The 21,010-nt window shown below is 43.1% G+C and overlaps 1 protein-coding gene across 1 annotated transcript in view; it reads left to right on the forward strand.

Moving 5' to 3' along the window:
* The window catches only part of DPYD (dihydropyrimidine dehydrogenase), a 3,292,815-nt gene that overhangs the window by 961,307 nt on the left and 2,310,498 nt on the right, over positions 1-21,010 (forward strand). The window lies entirely within an intron of this gene.

Consider the following 21,010-nt stretch of genomic DNA (forward strand, 5'->3'; position numbering starts at 1 on the left):
TGATCCATGCCAGCAATGAGCTCATGTGGTCTCTTTTAGCATGTTTGAATTCAATATATTTTTTTATAATCATGCCAGCCCAATTGCTTCACATGGGTCGCCACCACCTCTTTACCCCCTAAAAGAGGCAGCTGCAGAACTGGGGTTCCTGGTCATTGTTGTTTAATTTCCTGCAGGCTCAGGTCCGCTTTCTCCACCTCTAGCGCCAAGGTCTGCCTCACTTTTGATTCCGCTATACAACTGCCTCTAATCACTGCCTTCAACACGTCCCATTCTAATTGTGGGGTAGATGCTGTGCCCGTGTTATCTGCAAAATAATGGATAATTTGTCCCTAACTTCTTTAAGGAATACCTGGTCTTCAAAAACCTCTAGTTTAAGTTACCAGGTGGGTATGCGCATGCAGGAGTCTCCAATCCTAACTGCAAGAGGACCAGGCTATTGTCGGACAGTGTACGAACCAGGTATTCTACATTAGTGACCTGGATGAGTATATCAGCTGAGCAGAGGAAGGTAGCAGAAAGACATGTAGTTCATGAAGATGGGAAAAGAATGAGCAATTCTGATCCTGTGGATGTGTGTGAAAACATGTATCAATTACTCCCCATCTGGCTTGCCATTTCACAAAAAGGCAGGCTGTGCAATGGGCCGGAGAGTCCCCCAGTGGGGGGTTTGAGCAGTTCAATTGGGGGTCTTCTATATGGTTAAAATTGCACCCCAGTATTGTGGAGTGTAGTGGATTAGGGGCCAGGGAGCACAACAGGTGCATGAAGGAGGCTCCCTGCTCCGCATCCTGGACATAATTATTAATTATGCTCACATCATGCCCGTCCAGTCTCCCTGTCACTAACATATACTGGCCCTCCGGGTCTGTCGGACCTTCTGTATATTGAAAGGGGACCCCAGCCCTGATCCATACCAAGATCCCTCTAGCGTACATGTAGTAGGTGTTATAATATACCTGCCCTCGCCATCACTGGAGTAAACTGCCCCTTCCTTAGCCAGTAGGTGTGTCTCTTGCAATAGAGCAATTTGAATACCTTGACTATTTAATTAGGAGAATATCCTATAGTGCTTAGACCTGCTGCCCATCCCCCTGATGTTCCAGGAGAGGACTTTATAGGTCATGGAGCTCCCCACTCAGCGCCTTGAGACCCTCATGGGTGAGTAGCGCGCTTTACAAATGATTGATTGATTCATTCATTGATTGGATGGCCTATTCGCAAGTTGGAAGGAGGACCTAGATGCTCTCCCGATGGACAGAGACTGGGAAAATATCCAAGCATGAACCATCAAGGTGTTCAGGAATGCATGCTGTAAACTGATGAACTTCCACATTTTTCATTGAGCATACCTAACACCTGGACACATCAATAAAATATTCCATGGGATGGATGCTGTTTGCTCCAGATGCAGAGAGGTAGTAATAGAGCTCCTACACATGATATGGGCCTGCCCCGTGCTACACCACTACTGGGAGGTGGTGAACAAAACAGTAGCTGAAGTTACAGAAAAGACAGTTCCCTGACTGCCCGCTCATTGCTTGTTGGCGCAGTTCCCTCATACATCCAAACAAAAGTGACCAGTAAATTCCAGGACTCAGCCTTCATATTAGCAAACAATTAAATAACGAGAAACTAGAAAGCCCCAGGGTTCCCCGCTTAGCAGAATGGAGACAAGAACTAGAGAAGGCACAGGGAGTGAATGGGGGGACCTGATCAGAGAGGCCAAACGTGGGATAGGATTATTAGACAGAGCCAGGGACTGAGAAGCATTAGTGGATACTTTGAAACATTCAGAAGATTCCACAGCGACAGATGCATCCAAGGATTCATCAGCATTGGACACCCTATTATCATCCTAGAGACTACTAGAATAAGAAGTAGGAATGCTGATATCCGAGACCCATAAACACCAAGGGGAGACATGGCTGAACAGGACATGGGATAATGGAAATATCTAAGCATACGACCAGGAGAACAGAAACTTAATGACAAGGATCACCACTGGGAAAAGGTATCCCACCCTACTGGGACCACTACACAGAACAAATTATGAAACACCTGCATCCATGTCTCACAGGGAAGGTAGGGGGAGGTGGGAGACTGTTCACAGGGTACGCTTTTTAAGGCCAAAATAAACAACGCCAATGCCGCTATGGGCATTACAGGACTACGGATAATGTGAGTGATGTAATGTTATCTGCCCTTCTGTGATATGTGTTATGCTAACTAAGAAAACCATTAAAATGTTTAAAAATAAACATATTTCAGAAGCCTTGAAAACATTACACTGGCATCCAATGGAACAAGGAAAACATTAAAACTGCTTTGTGGTGTCTATAAGTCCTTTTTGTGAGAGCGCTTCCTGTCTGCCTATTACAAGCCCAGTCAGAATTGCAGGTCCAGCAACACAATTCTGAACAGCCGGCCCATTTACAGAAAAAAGATATTAAAAGGGAGGTTAGGCATGTGAGTTCAGGGAGCTCACCATTGGAATCTCTTGGATCCATATCTGAGATAGTTTTCCCCCTTTAACATCCTTCATCAAACACAGAAAACCAGTCTCTTCAAAAGTATGTTTGATTCTCAAGCAGACATTGATGGTGCCGCAACCTGTTGCCGTTTGATGATTGATAAGAAAATCCCTGTCTCATTGTCTTTATTCTATCATCAGTTCTACCCTATGTCTCCTGTAAATTGGCTTTTAACAGTAAGCTTCATCAGATACAACTAAATAAAAAAATGCATCTTGATTAAGTCACAGATTTTTTTGATTATTTTTAGTTAATTCTTGATTTACTCGACCCCCATATGGGACCTAACCTCTCAACACCCAAAAGGCATTTGATCTGGTGGAGTGAAAATTGTAAAGGAGATTTGTGAATAATTTTTTTGCCTCAGATTTACAAAATCACAAAGTAATGGATTTGTACACTATGCCTAATTACATGAGGTTTGTATTTCATATGTAATTTCCCTTTTTCATATTCCTACTAAGTGTTCTAATCTTTTATTATGTAAATATGTGTGTTGTAAAAGTATCAACAACTTCCAAAGTTATCTGACTATGTAGCAGAGTCATTTGCCAAAATCAGAAGTCTGACAGATTTTGAGTTAACCGCTGGTCATGCGGTCATCTCTATGCATTCAGAGGAGGCGTCTCCACGCCGGCTCCTGTGAAGGCCTCAAAAGTTTAGTACAGGCTTGCCATCTTTAAGGTGACTGCAAACCAAACTTTTTTGTTTTTTCAGAAACAAATTCCCAAAGCAGGTGTTTATTTCTGGATTTGGGGGCCTAATAGCAAGACTATCCCCTTTAAATAGAGCAGGTAGTCTGATTCCCTTACCCTGGAAGCCCTGTTCCATCACACTAAGTTTTCTGGAAGTGGAGTCAGCTGAGGCAAAACTATCCGAAAACTAATTCTACTCCCAACTCCATATAAAGTAATTGGACCAAGGGCTTGGCAGACTCTGTACTCCTTCACATTTATGTTGGAATACTCTGTCTGGCAATTTCAAAACCAAGCCCTTCCTTTTAAAGGGTCTTAAATTATAGTTCTGACCATCTTTTATTGCACCTAGGCTGAAACATTACAGGCAATTTCAGTTCCCTTCTAGTGGTATTCGATTTGCTATCTAAAATTACTCAACACATTGCCCGATCTAGTTTTACAAGCGATGTTGTAAGCCGACACTTGAAAAGTTGCTCCTATTAATTACATCAATGGGAAATGAAATTTAACATCACCAAAAGGTATGAGTCAACCTCTGCCTAAGTTCTAACAGAACCTATCTTGTCTCTGATATTTCATGCTTTAAAGCAGGAACTCACAATTGCGTATTTTTCCGCAATACTTTACTTTGCTTTATCTGGCGTTTAGAGTAAATTATATCTAGATATAATTACCTTAGGATCAAGTCAACACAGCCATCTTTTATCATTCTTCTTTTTCAAACTCTGTATAATAGTGTTTCACTTTCGGATTAAGGATATTTTGCCATGAAATCTATTGACAAACTATAACTGATGATATGTTCATGAATAAATATGCACAAACCAATGATAGTATTTTTATTATCGTAAGTCATTTTGGTTCTATTTCTATCACTTTATGTTCATTTATAATGTGTTGAGAACTATCCTAAGTTTAGCGCAAATCAAACAACAATGTTTTGGCGCAGAGTCTACCCTAATGTGGAGCATCTCTCTTGTGAAATGTCGTAATATTTCAAATACATTAACGTATAAAGGATAAGCTCTGTCATGATGGTAGGTCGAATTATGCTCTTCCATTCATGTTTTCATGGTTTTCTTTGGGAATGTATGTCAATAATTTGCATACTATTACTTTGCACGATTTTAGTACAATGTTTTTACTCATTGCATTGCAAGTTTTAACTGCACATGCATTTATAAAGCAAATGGTTATAAATGTACTTTAAATGTTTTTATTCCGCATTCTATTACTACACAAATTACTACTACATTTTTTTCCTGCATTGGTTTATGCTAATTTAAACAAAACCGCACTAAAATCACACCCTCACACACTATACTACCCTACACTACTCAAACACCACTACACTGTCCGAAACCCTAATACACTACCCCCTACACGACCTTCTCCCTTCCCCCTGCCTGGACCCTACACTCTAACACTACACTTCACGACCTCCCAACACTACCCTACACCCTAAAACACTACCCTACACTACACCCACTCCATACCACTACCCTAAACCCTAATTCACCATAAAATCTCAACACTACCCAAACCCTCACACACTACACTACCGTACACTACAAAAACAGCACACCACTACCCTAAAACCTTATGCACTACCCCCTGCCCATCCCTCCCCAACCCACAGTCCTGTCCCTACTCCCAAACTCTACCCTTCTCAACCCCTGTCACTACCCTAAACCCAAATTACACTATACAAACACAGCCCTTAAACCATAAACACAACCCTCTGCACAACCCTAAAAAATACACTACCCCACTTACCTCTCTCCCCTCGTGGTCCCTCTCTTCACCATCACTCTTGGATCCACTCTTCTCCTCCTTCAAGCGTTTTAAGAGCAGCACGTCGTTGTTTGGAAACAGAAGCGCCTCCTTTTCCAAACAACGATGTGGCTAGTAACGGTCATTGCGTAGTAACAGCACGCTAAGTAAAAGCATGCAAACTAAAAGTTTCTGCGAACTAAAATATGTGCAGCAATAGTAATACAAAGAAATGCCCATGAAGTAATGGTAGATTACCTTTGGAAACATGCAATGGGAACTCATTTAATGGTATTTAAACAAACCCAAACTTGAAGCCTTGCAAGGCATAAAATCATGAGCAGAGTAGTATACATTTCTCACTCCAAACTGTTTACAGACTTCTGCAGCCAGCTTCCCCAGTTCCTTAGCATCTTCTGACTTAAGCACTTATGTTAAGGCACTTAAAGTTGCTGGTGCCGGCTGAGTATTCCCTTCCTTGATTTCAGTCAGGAGTACCCCTGAATTACATGTTTACCCAGGAGTCTCCTCTTCCCTTATTTATAGTGAGATTGTGCATGACCGCCTTTTTCGATGAAGGAAATAGCATTTCAAGCAGCGCATCATTAATCAGCACCTGAGTTCTCCTGTGATGCATTTAAATGCACAATTTAAAAATGAACAATCCAGCAAATATGAAAAATCCAATGGCTAACATTAAACCGAATTTACAAATTTCGATAATATAAATATGCAACTTCAAATTGTAGGACACCTACAAAACCTCGTTAATGAAAAATCATAACTACACTTTAAATGGAAACATTCCCTAGGTCCATTATCTCTATTTCTCTTTGATTTACACTCTTCTTTAAGTTTGTGTGAATCAGCCCTAATCAACATGCTTACATCTCTCTAAATACTAAAAGAATATGTGTTGGGCCCAAAGTTTTACTTAAAATCTTGCAGCCTGCGCTATTTGATATCCGCATACCAAATGTGGAGGCTCTGTATTTTCAATTTCACATGTAATTCGCTTTAATTGTATATTTATGTCCTTTATTCGGTTTGGCCGTATGTCAGAGTTAACTACCCCCATCCTGCACCGTCCCGCAGCACTCCCTCGAGGAGCTGCGACTTCCACCACCAGACACTCCTTGTCCCTTTATCTTACTTTTGCAGGTGACTGCTTGCTCCCTTTGTCATGTTTTTCCACCTTTCGGTTCCATCTTTATATTCCTCCTTCTTTCACCCTTTTGCGGTTTCCCAAATTCTGATGAGGGACAATAGGTGTCAGTTCTCAAAAACTAGTGCTGTTGGGCCCCACCTGCAATAATCGGCTTAAGCTCTGCCCTGACCAATCCCGCTGATGCATTGCCTGAATAGCTGAAGGAGATCTGGGCATTGGGAGTTCTTCGTCATTCTAAATTGAACACTGAGATCTAATATTTTCAGTGTTTTCTCAAGTAGCATTAAGATAATGGTCAACTCCACGAAGACTTTTCAATTAGCAGAAAAAGGATGGGTGGAGTACTTGAATTAATTACCATGGAATGTAATCCATTAAACAGTTTTTAACTCTTCAGTTATTTTAGTTCATGTGTATCAAAACAGGAAAACTAAACTATATGCAAATCAGCCTGCCCCAAATATAACCGTATGGCCCAAACTGCTAGACAATGTCCCCTCTGAATGGCAGTAGAAGCAACCTCAGATGACACAGCCCCTCAATGAGCAAGATTGAGTATCATTGACAAAGCAACCTCATGCCCTATTTCTTGATATATCCCTCCTGCTTAGTTATGCAGCACAGATGGCGATGTGTGGAATACCTGAACTGCCCTCGAACATTGGTATCTACTCTGGCCTGTATAGCTTACACTTGTAGCTTGCTGTGTGTTCAAAGACAGGGACCACCTGTATGCAAAACAATCTTGTGACGGGGCTGGGATTCTTATCTGGATTTTTACCTTATCAATTCTCCAGAATCTCAGAACAGGTCAACTGGATCTTTTTGTCTGATAAGAATTGTAGAGGGGAGGTTTCAAAACTCATAATCAAACAGCTTTTCAAATCGACAATTAAATCCAATTTAAAGAACCACTGACTACAAACTGAAGTTAAGAATTTATTACAAAGCCAAAAAAAATTGGACATACAAGCACCTCAGCAAGAGGTTCTAGAAATAGACTGGCACTAATACAAACATAATCCTACGAAGGAGTCTCAGACGACTCAGAATGAAAAGCAAAGTCAATTTTAGGAACATCAGGCATCCAATCACCATTCCTATTTGAAGTCTGGACTGCATTTACAACAAGCCTTTGCAATGCAATAGGTCTCGCATTTACGCAAGTTTAAGCTATTGGCATTGTAAATGACAATGCCTTTTATTTAGGTTTCAAAAACGAAAACATAAATAAAAGGCATACTCATTTACAATGCCAATAGCTCAAATTTGCGTAAATGCGAGACCTGTTGCATTGCAAATGCTTGTTTGGCTTATTTCCAAGAGGTACCTCTGGAAGTCCAAAGCTCCACACTTCTAAAGAAACTACTTTGGATTATTTTGTTTCTTTTCTAAAAGATGATTTCCTAACCCATTTCAAAAGTCCACTTTTCAAGAGTAGAATAAACTAAACTTTTCTACTGTTTCTCTTGCAGTGGTCTTTTTGATTGAAAAGTTCCCCCTTTGTAGCTGTGGCTGTCATATGCATTGCCTGCCACGACCACCCCACGCTTTGCCTTCATTTAGGCCTGAAGTATAGATCCCCATTATCTTGCAGTTTCCATCCTATTTTATTTTGTGAATCGGGTGAGTTGTTACTCGTGTAAACTACTCCTCTTTTGTGGGTGTAGCTAGTTTTGGACATACGTTATACTTTTGCAGACCAACTCCTAACTCTTGGTTGGGGAGGCACTGGTACATCATCTCTAAGGCTAGACACTGAAGGAGTACTGGGTGCTTTACTAAAACCACTGCACAAAAATCCAGCGGGGGTAGGGGGGAGGGTGTGTGTGTGTGTGTGTGTGTGTGTGTCTCTACTTTGTAAATGGCCTTGGACATTATGGATGTGCTGTAAACGATGCTGGAATTCAGCAGCGATGTTCACTAGCAGCTGTGTCCACTCCAAGGCTCCCCTCTGAGATAGGTGATAATCTGAGGATATGTCTGACGATGTTTGGGAGTGGTCATGTCATTCAATTTATAGACTTATGTGACTAAGTAAGGAATTCAGTTCAGTGGGCCCTTTACACCCTCTCGTAAATTTTATTTAATAGACTGAACATACCAGATTGAAACAATTCCAAATATTAAATGGCAATTTTTCGAAGTTAAAATGTTTTCTATACTTTTATACGTGTTTTGCGCATTTTACATATACATATTTTGAAGGCTGGGCTCGTGCTTTGGACGGGAGGGCCAATCCAGACCTTCATCTGGGCTCTCCCTGTCGATTTGTTGGCTTGCCAGCCTCTACTAATTCCAGGAACGGAGGCTTCTAAGCTTTGAACTGCTGAGCGAGGCAACCCTTCACACAGAATAAATTTGAAATATCATTCATCATGGAATGCGCACAGAGGATTTTACCAAGGGCAGCCAGACAATCCCAGCAATGAAAAACGTACTTCATTCATTTCAGCTGGACTGGGGAAGGAGGGAGCAACAATCAACACGTTTTCTTGGATGGCACTGTGGCAGTACGAAGGTCAAAAGGACACAGCAGACAGTACAGGCTAATAAGGCAACTGAGCCTATGAATGAAATACTCAGATCACCACCCTCTCAGCAGCCCTCGTTGCAAGCATACCACCAGCCCGGGACAGCCTGCTCTTTACTTTTACGTCAATCCTGCCAGCAGCACTGATCAGGAAGTTGTACAGATACACCACGCGTGTTTCAGTTTAGCTAAAACAGTCTCAGTGAATCCGTTTACAGTGTGTGATTAGAGTCCCCGACGATAATGGCAAGTATGTGCACTCTCTCCCACCCACTACTCCCCAGGCATTCACAGAGCAATCTCGAGGGACCCATTGGCAAATGGGTATCCCTTCGATCATTGACATACAGTAATGGGGAGCAATGGCTTAATTAAGCCTTAAGCGCCCGGCAGCATTTTATTTGCCAAGTCGTCCTACGTCAGGGAGCGTGGCATTACAGCCCGACAGGCCTCAGAAGCCAGTGCTGAAAGCTAGTCACCCCAGCTAAACCTGTGACGTCTGGCACGTACGTACCGGCGCATGTGACTTAAAACAGTCTTGACTGCCTGAGTGTTATAATATAAATGTTGTCCAGTAGTCCAGGTGTAGATTAAAGAAGATGTTTTAAGAAGTAGCTTCAATGAAGAGCAATAGTAAAGAGCCCCACCTGTAGTAGTAGCCTCCCAGCCCATTTTTCATCTGAATCTCAGAAATCCAACATTCCATGCATCAACATTTCCATGCACCAACATTCCACACCACACTCACACTGGGTGAACACTGACCTTAGAAAGGAGCCGAGTGATCCCATGAAGTATGCATTTCAGAATTCTTTATTTTAAACGGGCCAGAATCAGCCGAGCGGCACCCTGCAGCCGATGATGAGTGGGAGGGCGCGGGCTGCCTGCGCATGCACGCCACGCTGCAGTTTCGTTTTGCCGAGCGCGAGCCCGGAGAAGAGAAGTGCCGCATGAAGTCCCGGGTCCCAGGAGGGGGCCCGGGTGAAGACCAGCGCGGAGACTGTGGGGCCCCCATGCCTATGGGGAGAGCTCCGCTTCTTGGTAGAGGTTCTCGAGTGTTCTGCGGGGCTCCCTTGGCAGATGGTGCGAGCCCTAGTCCGGTGAGGTAAGGGGGGGGCTGTGTGCCGTGTGCCGTGTGCCTGTATGTGTGTGCATTCGCGCGCCTGTGTGTGTGTGTGTGTGCGTGCATGCAGAGGGGTGGGGGCTGGCTGCGTCTGTGTGAGCAGGGGCTGAGTTACTCTGCGCAAGCGCATCTGAGAGGCGTGCTCCCGCGGTGAAATCTGGAAGGGAAAAGCGCGTGGGCGATCGCTGTCTCACATTCCCCCAGTCACGCCAGCAAAAGTTCATCGCTACGCTATCGCTACGCTCGACCTAAAAAGGAAAGAAAGGGTTAATCTGTACCTGCACTAACTCTAAGGTGACATCCCTAATTAACAATCCCCTTCTGGCAAGAGTAATAGTGTTAGCCGTGAAGACTCCCTAAGTCCCCCACTCTGCCCTAAGTTCCCTTGATACTGTCTAAGTTACCTACATCCTGCTCTAGAAACCTCCTGACAAGATCTGCTCTCCACTTTGGGGTCTGTCTCTAATACAAAACTCCCAAAATCAAAGATACGCCCAAAGCACCCCATCTGGGCAGGTGTTGGTCTGTGGATTTTTCCAGCATGGCATCCTTCCATACATCGTTCGTTGAGGTGTCCCTAGATCCTAGGCACCTTCTCGCCAAATGTTGCAGATGAACATTCCGCTGGCACCTACTCGTCCTCACTCCTACCGGCCTAACTTCCAAACAATGGATCTTTCTACCTAACAAGCTCTGTGGCCTTGCACCTGCAACAGGAATTCATGAGAAGCAACCTTGTGCGCATCCAAAGTTACAATTCATTAATTGCTGAGAACAGCACCCTTCCCAACAAGCAGCTATTTCACAAGAATAACCAATGCTAACTAAAGAAATTACAGTTAGGCCTCTAGTGGCTTTTCTTCATGTCCCAGGCCTTTACACGTTTAAATGGATTTCTAAATCATTCTACGTTATAAGGAACGCACTCTATTTCCTTACAAAGACAACATTACATTTCATTTCTAAACGTAAGTTCTTTTCTACATTAAAACATCACATCCTATCTCCTACATGTGCAACTCTTAATATGGCACATTTATTAATCCTACAATACACACATTTAGTAGCATTTCTACATCATATAAAGCGTTACATTCCTGTTAAGGCTCTATATTAGTTTGCATTATTATGAATACATTGATTACACATTGCATTAATTCCCAACCTACTGTTATATTTCTAAATACACACGTTAGTATAATGTGGATGAGGTAGCGAAGGCCCAAGGATTTCAAGGCTTTAGACAACACTTGAATAAGCGTAGTTATTTGGTGGATGGAGACACACTCGAAGCTCTGGACCTCTTGGGCTTCAGGGTAAGGGAAACAGTTTTGAAAAATTGTGAGTGTGATCTCCACATAAGATTGGTTAAGTTTTCCCAGGATTAATATCCGTATTTTTCAGCTTTTGATATGAAGGACAAAAACATCTCGGTTTGCAGCAAAGTTTCTTTATTTTGATTCATGAGATACGGACAGCCGACACGTGTTTCGCCCCCTCTTGGCGAATTGCGCCGGGGCTTTCTCAAGGCTGTTGAAGAGGAATAAGAGAAAGATTTAAAAATCCGTATGGTCTAAGAGCAGTTGACCCCAAGAGAAACCAGAAAAAAAACACCGAGTGTATAGAAATGCTTAGATTAATTCCTTGATACTAAAGCCACCATAAGAATCAATATCTGTGCCTAAAAGATGATGGTGCCTAAGTCAAATGCAGTGCTCAGAGGAATTTCCAAAGAGACCCAAGACGAAGTTCAAGCAAGGACAGCGTGAGTGAGTTTAAAATATTATTTTGCCGACAGACAGCGTGAATTAAAAAGTCGTGAATTAAAGTATAAAAGAGAGTGTCACTCTGTTCGGTTGGCCAGTCAAAGAGCCCCAAGGTATTAGAGAACAGAAAAGTGCAGGACGGCGAAAAACCATGTAGTCAATAAAGTATAATCATAATACCTAAATTAGTTAATTCACGTTGAAGAAATCCTTTTTCAAGATTTATACATAGTCCGTGGTACAAAAATATAATTCTTCAGTAATAAAAGCATTTCCTGGTAATTTAAACAAAACAATTCATAAGTGCAATTGTATTGGCATCCAGACATGTATATAACATATTTCGATAGGACATATTAGCAAGCAGTTTCACACTAAGAAGTCAAAATTTTAGGACAGGAAACCAATTCCCAACTGAGAACTCATGGATTCATGCTATTAATGCATCAAAATGTATCTCCCCCATTAGCAAAGATGACTGGTAATTGTATATTTCTTCTTTTGTCACAGAAGTCAAAACATTCAAGTGTTCATGTGTCTACATTTACTTCAAGCATGTTGGTATTCCTATTAACTTGCATTTTGGTTTGAGCATCTATTTTGCATAAGCCTATGTTTGCCTCCTTGCCGCCCGTTTTTTGTGGCTAATTGGCTGAAATGCCGTCGGTCGTGTTAATATTAAAACACAGGAAAACCAAACACTGGGTCTATTATACGGGTTATTGTCAAGCAGGCTAGCTGGCAGGCCACAGTATGTGTAGGCGATCGCAGTTGCGCCTTGTTGGAGAAACCAGATTTACGGGCGTTTCTATTGAACGAGGAGAAAGCAACGAGCATTAAGGATATAAGTCAGCCGCTTTGACACGGAGTTATAGAAAGCAAAAGCTTGGCGGGCCACAATATGCATATGCGATCGGAGTGGCGCCGTGTTGGAGAAAACGGATGCTACGAGCATTTAAAAAGGAGAGAGGAACGGGCATAAAGAATAAAAGTCACCCGCTTTAAGCGCGGAGTTACAAACACCAATTACATGCGGTATAAAGAGGACACAAGTCCGACTTACTTTTTAGGCTAATGCCTACAATCCTAGAAACCTCCCGGCATGGCGATTCCTGGGTCAGGTCCTTCCGCATCTCGCAATCGCGGGATCCGGTAGTTAAAGGGAACGACCCGGAAGTCAAAGGTGTTCACTGCGCGAGTTGGTATTTTTTGGTAGACTAGCTCGAGAATATATATTGTGATTTATTAATATGTTAGTATGAGGTGATTGTCCGTATTGGGTTATTTTACCAATCTTGAGAAAAAAGGGTGATGGATGCAGCGAGGGTATTTTAGCTGGAGCAGAGGGTCCCAAGGTGTATTGGTCGGCTCGGTAAGGCGGGCGCCATTTGTAAATGGTGAAAAGGCCGACCAGACTAGATGTAAAGTGTGGGCGATTATTCGGCTGGTTGTATTTGGGTTAATTTTTTAATTAGTTGGTTGGCTTAGTTGGTATATAAGAGTTCTCCGTGTCGGCTGTCCGTATCTCATGAATCAAAATAAAGAAACTTTGCTGCAAACCGAGATGTTTTTGTCCTTCATATCAAAAGCTGAAAAATACGGATATTAATCCTGGGAAAACTTAACCAATCTTATGTGGAGATCACACTCACAATTTTTCAACACACGTTAGTATACCCTCTAAATATGTGGGGGCTGACTACGGGAGATATCGTTCACCCCTACAACTTTCAAAATGATATGGTGCTCTCTTACTTGTCAAACTCTCAATGGGAGCTCAGAGGGAATCAGACAGGGTCGCCCTCCACTCAAACATAGACCTACAACAAAAGACCCTGTCGAACTGAGAAATAAAACAGTCTATATGTACTGATACCTACTCCAATCCCCTACAGTTTATGAGGGGACAATTCACTGCACTGCGCCCAAGTTTACGTTAAAAAAGGCCCAAATTCCTTGACAGATACACAGAACAACAAGTGCAAATTGTCTGACCCTTCTAGGTCAATAACATCTATCCACACCAACAATGTTGGACAAATATCTGCTTCGAAAAAAATGTGTGAAAAGCAAGTGACACCTCACGGAAACACCACCAACGGGGTAACTGGTATGTAATTTCCAGACAAGCCCCTGTCTCATCATCGGTAGTCACTTGATTCTCAAAGAAAATAGAAAGAAAGTGTCCAAAACAAACAACCAAAAATGTGTAACAAACAGTGAAAGCAGAAGCATCTGATAGTGACAAACACACAACATAAATAAGTGCATAAAACACAGCATCCAATTCCTTTAACCAATTTTATTCATAGGGAAATAAGTGTATGCTGTACATATAAAAAGGCTGGTAGCTATTCATGCATACCATTACCTATTTAAAATGCCAACATGTTTCACTGCCACCGCAATTTTGGCAGTTTCATCAGGGCTGCACTATATGCTGCCACTCCACTCTTGGACACTTGTTCTGTGTTAACTGCCAAGGAAAAGGCACATGAAAACAGTTAAAAGCATGTAAACACACTTATGGGTAGCCGTATATGTGGTGCCATATGTAACCATTATTTACCCAGAGTCAGCCTAGTTGCTCATACCGGCCGCCCAGGGGTTGAAAGGGATGCTGGAGCACTCCAAACGTGAGTTCTCGCCTTCACCTAGCTTATAGCTTTCTGATGGTATAAACAAACAGAGTTTCGAATGTCAGAAAATTCCAAGCCTATCTCGTTGTTAGGAGAATAAAAGAATGCACTATTTCACGCCCTCACAACGGAAACATCCAAACATAGTATCTTTATTTATTAGGAAATTACGCCGCTTAGAGTTCCAGCTGTCTAACAGTAGCGCACTACCTACAGAGCGTTTGTCACACACTGATGCTGTTTCTAGTATATCCTAGACCTTGCGCCGCTAAGAATTCCAGCTGTCAAGAAATAGCTCACTACATACCGAGTGATAGTCACACACTGATGCTGTTTCTAGTATATCCTCAGCAGAGCTCTAGTACTAGCCTCTAGCCATCGCGTATATCTGCTCACATGTAGGATGTGAATATCAAACTTCCAAACATCCTCGCTCTGTAGGGCAAAAACGCCCTCACATGTCGTAATGCACAGCCACACGCTTTATGAACAAACAGACCCTCTCCTTGTCCAGTAAGCGACTGCGGGTTCGGAACGAGGATCTCACACCACAATAATAATCAGTCTACCAAGATACTCCTCACCGTGGTGTCGCCTCATTCACGCTTCATCTCCTTCACGATGTATGTGCTCCGGACGCGCTGTAATAACCACCCGAATCCGCCTCCGCCCACTGCAATCGGTCAGATGACCCGGTTGAAAAGGTGGCGGCCATCTTGGAAAGGTACGCGATGCTGTGGGACCCAAAGCTGGTGGAAGGAAGTCCCTATCGGTGCCACTGTGTTCAAATTGCACTCGACCAGTTAGTGCACAGAGTCACGATTGCTGGATTAACTAAGGGATGACTATTAGTAATTCCAACGCCCACCTCACACACTGGCAGCGTGCAATGTTATTAATGGCAGCCATCTTAGACTAGTTGCAAAGTAAACGGAGCTCGGTAGTACACTGCTGTTGATACAAAAAGGCTACAAGCTTGCCAGGAGGGGGAGGCTGCACCTCCGATGTAGACACAACAAAATGCTGGGGTATAGCGTATTCTGTGTCACTCCATACCAGTCAGAACTGCCTGCTCAGACAAGTAATCACAAAATTGTGAATATTAAAAGATGACAACTATTATATTGTATGCGCAAGTCTGTGAGTATTAAAAGGTGACTAATATTATATTATATGTGTAAGGAGGATATAGTCCTAGATGCTCATCTGGATTGGGATCCCTGTTATGACTACAGGTAGATGTTTACAACTACACAGATAAAGTCACCTACCAACTTCTGGGCAAGAAAAAGGAGATACTGTCTATCAGCCTGCCCATATCGGATGCAACTGTCACATCTCAATGCTCAAAGGAAAGGAGACACGGTAACAGCACTGCCCTTGGACTCACAGTTTGATCCTGTTCCATTCAATAATTTCGTTGAGACCCTGTTGGTCTGTTTTTTCGCTATAAATCCAACGTGCCTCTTTTGAGAGCAAAACGCTCTCTATGTTCTGTGGGGTCCCTTTCACCTTCTCTAACACTGTCCAGGTAAAAGTGTGTTTCTCAGTGAAACAGTGTTGTACCAATTTTGTTGTTAATTTGCCTGCCTTTATGGCACTCAGATGCTCCTGCACTCTAACTTTGATTTTCCGAGACTTAAGTCCTATGTAGTGTAAGCCACATTGGCACGTAAGTCTATACACTACCTGGGTAGAGTTGCAATTGCTAAAGTGGTTAAGGAACCATTCTTTTCCTGATGTAAGCATCACACTCGTGCTTTTCTTAGTGAGTGGACAGACGGAACACGTTCCACAGGGGTAGTGACCATTGGGAACCGTAGAGGTCAAACTGGTTCTCTCCATAGGGGCACGAGAATGTACAAGTTTGTCTTTCAGATTACACGCTCTTTTGAATGCGAATCTGGGTGGTGGCATTTGGAATTCATTATTTGATAAGAAGGACCAGTGCTTCCGGATAGATTGTCTTATTTTGGTCGCCATCGGGTCACATGTCATCACCACCGGTACACATTCTTCTCTTGGTTTGACGACTTTTTCCAGAAGAGCACTTCTTGGTGTGTTAACAGCTCTCTTTTTAGCTTGTCTAACCACTTTTTTGGGGTAATTCCTATTCGCAAGTTTGGATGCCAGTTCTTCTGATTGCTCCAGAAAAGTGTTAGTGGAAGAGCAATTACGTCTGTATCTTAAAAATTGTCCCACGGGTAGGTTGTCTCTCAATGCCCTCAGGTGGAACGAATTGTAGGAGAGCAGAGAGTTCCTATCTGTGGGCATCTGGGGTACACAGGTATTGATCATGTTGTCATTATACTCAATGTCTAGATCAAGATATACAGCCTTGTGCCTATCATAGGTCCAAGTGAACTTAAGATCCTGCTCATTGAGCCAACTAAGAAATTTGAGCAAATCTTCCTCAGTACCTGACCAGATGCAGAGCACATCATCTATATATCTCTTCCAGAGTCGGAGACTACTCTAGAAGGGGTTGGTATTAGGATAGATGACGTGCTCCTCAAATTGCCCAACATAGATACAGGCTAGACTGAGAGCCATTGTGGCCCCCATGGAAGTCCCTGAGACCTGGAGATACAGCTGGTTCTTATAGCTAAAGTAGTTTCTTGTGAGGGCCAACTCAATGCATTGAAGTACAAATGCCTGGGTGGTATCATAGAACCATTCCTGGTCTCCCAGGGCGCGGGTTGCTGCCACCAGTGCCGCGTCCCGGGGTATGCAAGTGTATAAGGATTCAATGTCAATTGTGACAAAGAATTCTTCAGTCGGGTCATACTGTGTATCCTCCAGAATGTTGAGTATGTCGGTGGTATCCTTGACAAAAGATCTCTGATTCACCACGGATTCTCTAAGAAAGAAATCCGCATACTGAGAAAGAGGTTCTAGGACAGATTGAATCCCAGCAACAATAGGACGTCCCGGTGGTGGACGTGTGGGTTTATGGATTTTGGGGAGTATATAAAAGGACGGAGTCCTGCGGTTGGTATTAACCAGGAACTCCGCCTCTTTTACTGAAATCCATTTTTTCTCTTTCGCTGTCCCTACCATCTCACGAATGATTTTTAATAGGTCTTACAAAGGATCCCTGCTGAGTGGCTGATAGTTGTCCTTACACTCAATAGGCGCATCACTTCTGCATCATAGTCTGTAGTATTGAGAAGGACGATCGCCCCGCCCTTGTCTGCTGACTTTATTGTCAGGTTATGATTATCTTGAAGACTCTTGACTGCTTCCCAGTCGTCCCTGGTCATATTTTTGTGTTCGAACTTTTTTTGAGTTTTCTCAATTCTCTCTATGTCCTGTAGATCCAAAGACTCAAAAACAACCACCTCAGGACCAATTATTGAGGCTGGTGGGCAAAAAGTGGACAGTTTTCTCAGATCAGTCCCAAAGGAGGTATTCTCATCTAGTTTCTTATGTTTGAAAAATTTCTTGAGTTTAATCTTCCTCATGGTTTCATGGAATTCGATCCTACATTTAAAGGCATCGTGAGTAGGAGTTGGAATAAACCCAAGGCCTTTATTAAGTACTCTCTCTTCATTCCCTGTTAGGACATGGTCAGAGAGATTAACTACAATGTTGTTCCTTATTTCTGAATCCTGCCTCTGCTGCGGGTCATCCTGGGCGAGAATGCTTGCCATTGTGGGCGTTGCTGGTTGGATTGATTGGGCTGGTTTCCTCTGCCTCTTACACATATACGTACATATAGACTGTTCTATTTCTCAGTAACTGACATATGTGGACGTCCTTTCGACAGGGTCTTTTGTTGTAGCTCTCTTACTTGCGCCTATCCGTAAGGAGAGCATCTGCTTATCAGCTCATGGGTGTCTCCCCAGATCACTCAAGATCTCTGCTGTAGATTTAGGAATATCCACAAATGGCACAGAAATATTTCACAGCCCTGATCATGATTCCTAGGTATGTTAGCTATTTGTGGACCTAGAGTGGGTGAGGCAGTGTTTGTATTCCCACCGGATTGCCACAGTTAAGAAACTCCCAGGAGCTGACACCGTCCCCGCGCTGCCGGCTTTAGATGGCACACAATGTAATGCCATTGCAGACTTTTTTATATCTAAGGTTGAGGGCATCTATCAATCTCTGGCTTCCCTTCCTCCCCCAATTAATTCCTCTCAACACGGTCCGTCCTGTAACACCTTCACCTTCCCCACTGAGTTTATCTACAACTGGATACCATTCGATGACTCTTCCTTCCTATCCTGCTTAAAAAGCATCAGGTCAGGTTCTCCGCGGGACCCAGTCCCCATGAAGATACTTAAACAACTTGACCTTGAACCACGAAGATTCCTAATGAGGCTGTTAAACGTCTCTCTCACTGAATCTCGGGTGGAACAGGACTGGAAACATGCGTGGTCGTCCCCCTGCTTAAAAAATCTGGTGCTGACATCACAAATCTTGCCAACTTCAGGCCTATATCCCTGCTGCCAGCCTGTTCTAAAATCTTAGAGCGCCATGTTAACACCAAGCTTAATGAGTTTGTTGAAAACGTGGGATATCTCCATCCATCCCAATCAGGCTTTCGCGCTAATTATTCGACCGAATCCGCACTCCTTGGGGTAACTGAGCGACTCCGACACGGTATCGATGGCGGTGAGACCTTTGCACTGATTCTTCTTGACTTAAGCGCTGCTTTCGATACCGTGTCCCACTCCATCTTACTGGAGTCTCTCGGTTCCCTTGGTGTTGCTGGATCAGCGCTCGCCTGGGTGTCCTCATTTCTTAATGAGCGCACCTTTCAGGTTTTCTCAAACAAAGCTGAATCTGCGACTCATTCCTCTGCCTACGGCGTCCCTCAAGGGTCTATATTGAGCCCTTTGTTGTTCAATATTTACATCAGCCCACTTGCTTCCATCGTAGAGGACGCCGGTCTGTATATATATCCATACGCAGACGACACGCAGATTGTGTTCTCTTTGTCTAGCAGCAGGGCTCAGGACACTTCTGCCCTTAAAACCGGCCTCTCTCGTGTTGCAGCATGGATGCAAACGCATCTGTTAAAGCTCAACGGAGACAAGACCGAGGTGATCATACTAGGCAAACAAAAAGATCTTTGGGGTTCAAGACACTGGCCCAGTGATATGGGTCCTCTGCCTACCCCCGTGCCTGTTGCTCGCAACCTCGGTGTCCTAATCAACGACAAACTCTCGATGAGGCAGCAGGCAACTAAGGTCGCTGCAATCTGTTTCAACACCCTTCGCTGGTTGCAGAAGATCATATGGATGTTGCCTGAGTCCACTCGTAGAACTGTCATACAGGCCCTTGTGATGTCCCCTATCGACTATGGCAATGTGCTTTATCTAGGAGCAGATAAAGCTACAATCAATAAACTCCAGGTTGTACAGAACTCAGCTGCCCGCCTGCTGCGCAATGTCCCACGGAGAACGTCCGCAATGCAGGCTCTACGTGACCTCCATTGGTTAAAAATCTCGGATCGTGTGGCCTTCAAAACTTTGTGCATCCTCTTTAAGATTCGTCAAGGATCTGCTCCTGCCTACTTGCACAATCTTGCGCAGCCATATCAGCCTGGCCGCCTTCTGAGGTCATCCAACAGTGGCAATCTTGTGATTCCCAGAATCCGATTGGCAAAAATGGGAGGCCACTCATTTGCATATCTAGGACCCAAGATGTGGAATGCTCTCCGTTGGCGCTTAAAACAGAAACGAGTCTTCTGGATTTCCGCAAAAAACTGAAGACTCTTCTGTTTTAAATTTTTCCGGTCTAGTGTCTCCCTTTCTGCAGTTGCTTGTTTTCTTCTCCAGTCTGTCCCTGGCGCCGGGAAACCCACTGCGGGTAGCTGTGCGCAATATAAGTTCAATAAAATAAAATAAATAAATCTGCTAAGAAGAGTTTGTGTCAGGAGCAAAAAATGTTTTAATCATCGGTGGCAAAGAATAATTTCAATGCCAACATGCAGTGCTAGATCCCACTGCAACTTAACAGGTGGCAGTGAATAGCTATTCCTGGAAGTAGCCACAACTGTCAACAATGTATTGTACTTTTATGGGATGGCATCTGCAGTCCGTTCAAAAAAGTCATTTTGAGCTGCTAATTGACTAAAGCTTGCATGGAATTCCAGTCAACGTGCATGGTTTTAGAAATATTTCTCAGTGTTGTGTTTTTAGTTATTTATTTAGAAAAACAGTGTGCATATTCGTACGTTTGCTACTGCATGTTAAACACCATGGACCAGATTATATCATTCTGCTTGCAAATGTTCACTCAAGCCAAAACCATTTGCTCGGTTTAATACTGGCTTGCAAACTAAAAATACCCAATACAGATTTTAATATCAACTGCACTTTCGTTCTTCGTGTAGAAAAGAAGCCTGCATGTGTGGGTTTTAGATGAATATTTCTTTTCTTTTTCTTCTCCTTTCATTGAGGAGATACACCTAATAATATCAAGCCATGTATTACAAACCGCTACCAGCGGGAACAAGAAAAGTAAGTCATTATTCACACCAATTATCACAATCAAAGAAATCATAATGCCAATACAAAAAGAGTGTCCGCATAAATAATGAATTGATATATAAACTGGGGAAAAAATAAAAGAGATAAAAACCTGCCAGAATATATATCAAATATCCAAATATGTTGCGTCCAAGTCCCATTTCTTGGAGACCCAGTCTAACCGGCTCCCACATTTTATGCAGTTTATGACAATTAGGTTGGCTTTGAATCACCACTTTCTACAGTCCCTATAGATATACAAACTCCTGCCACTTGGATACTGGGTCTGGAGCA

The sequence above is a fragment of the Lissotriton vulgaris genome, chromosome 1_1 (genome assembly GCF_964263255.1).
Source record: "Lissotriton vulgaris chromosome 1_1, aLisVul1.2, whole genome shotgun sequence".
Classification (NCBI taxonomy): Eukaryota; Metazoa; Chordata; class Amphibia; order Caudata; family Salamandridae; genus Lissotriton; species Lissotriton vulgaris.